Source organism: Pteropus vampyrus, unplaced genomic scaffold (genome assembly GCF_000151845.1).
Source record: "Pteropus vampyrus isolate Shadow unplaced genomic scaffold, Pvam_2.0 Scaffold281, whole genome shotgun sequence".
Lineage (NCBI taxonomy): Eukaryota > Metazoa > Chordata > Mammalia > Chiroptera > Pteropodidae > Pteropus > Pteropus vampyrus.
In genome coordinates this window covers 566,282-567,423 of record NW_011889062.1, presented here as the reverse complement: position 1 = coordinate 567,423, position 1,142 = coordinate 566,282, and the positions used below count along the sequence as shown (strand labels likewise).

The following is a 1,142-nucleotide window of genomic DNA, read 5'->3' as shown; positions in this document are numbered from 1 at the left end:
TTTCATTTATTTCCACTCTGATCTTTATTTGGGATTTTTCCTGTTTCTTGAGGTAGGCTTGTATAGCTATGAACTTTCCTCTTGAAACTGCTTTTGCTGCATCCCATAAATTTTGTAAAGTTCTATTTTCATTTTCATTTGTCACGAGATAGTTTTTGATTTCCTGTTTGATTTCTTCTTTGATTCATTGGTTGTTTAGTTGCACGTTTAGTCTTCATGTATTTGTGTTATTTCCAGTTTTCTTTCTGTAGATTATTTCTGGTTTCATGCCATTGCAATCAGATATATGTCTGATATATCAATTTTCTTGAATTTATTGAGGCTGGTTTTCTGGCTTGATATATGGTCTATTCTGGAAGTGTTCAGTATGCACTTGAGAAAAATGTGTAATCTGAACTTTTGGGATGAAATGTTCTAAAAATACCTATTAAGTTCATTTGGTCTGATGTGGCTTTTCAAGCCATTATTTTCTTATTAATTTTCTGTCTGGATGAATTATTCATTGAGGCAAGCAGAGTAATGAAGTTCTCAATTATGTCTATCTACGGCCATGCTACCCTGAACAAGCCCGATCCCATCTGATCTCAGAAGCTAAGCAGGATCGGGCCTGGTTAGTACTTGGATGGGAGACCACCTAGGGAAACCAGGTGCTGTAGGCATAAAAAATAAAAAAATAAGGGATTGTAAGCTGACAAGGTCTTTGCAATCTGTGAGGTCAACCAAGAGTTGTCTCGCCTAAAAAAATAAATCAATAAAAATAAAAGTTCTCAATTATTATTGTATCACTGTTAATTTCTGCCTTTATGTCCTCTAAAGTTGCTGCTGAGAAATCAGCTGATAGCCTTATGGGGTTTCCCTTGTATGTAACTTGTTTCCTTCTTTGCTTTATATACTTGAGTGACCCTATGTTGGGTGTGTAGATATTTAAAATTGTTATATACTCTTCCTAGATTGACCTCTTTATAATTATGCAATGTCCTTATTTGTCTCTTTTAATAGTCTATTTTGTTTTAAAGTCTGTTATTGTCTGATGTGAGTATTGCTACCTCAGCTTTTTAAAAATTTCTATTTGCGTGGAATATTTTTTCTATGTCTTCGTTTTCAGTCTGTGTATGTCTTTCAATCTAAAGTGAATCTCTATG

At 34.0% G+C, this 1,142-nt stretch overlaps 1 pseudogene; it reads left to right on the top strand.

Annotated features, from left to right (window-relative positions):
• Positions 1–540: 540 nt before the first annotated feature.
• LOC111729801 lies at positions 541–659 on the top strand (annotated as a pseudogene).
• Positions 660–1,142: the final 483 nt, after the last annotated feature.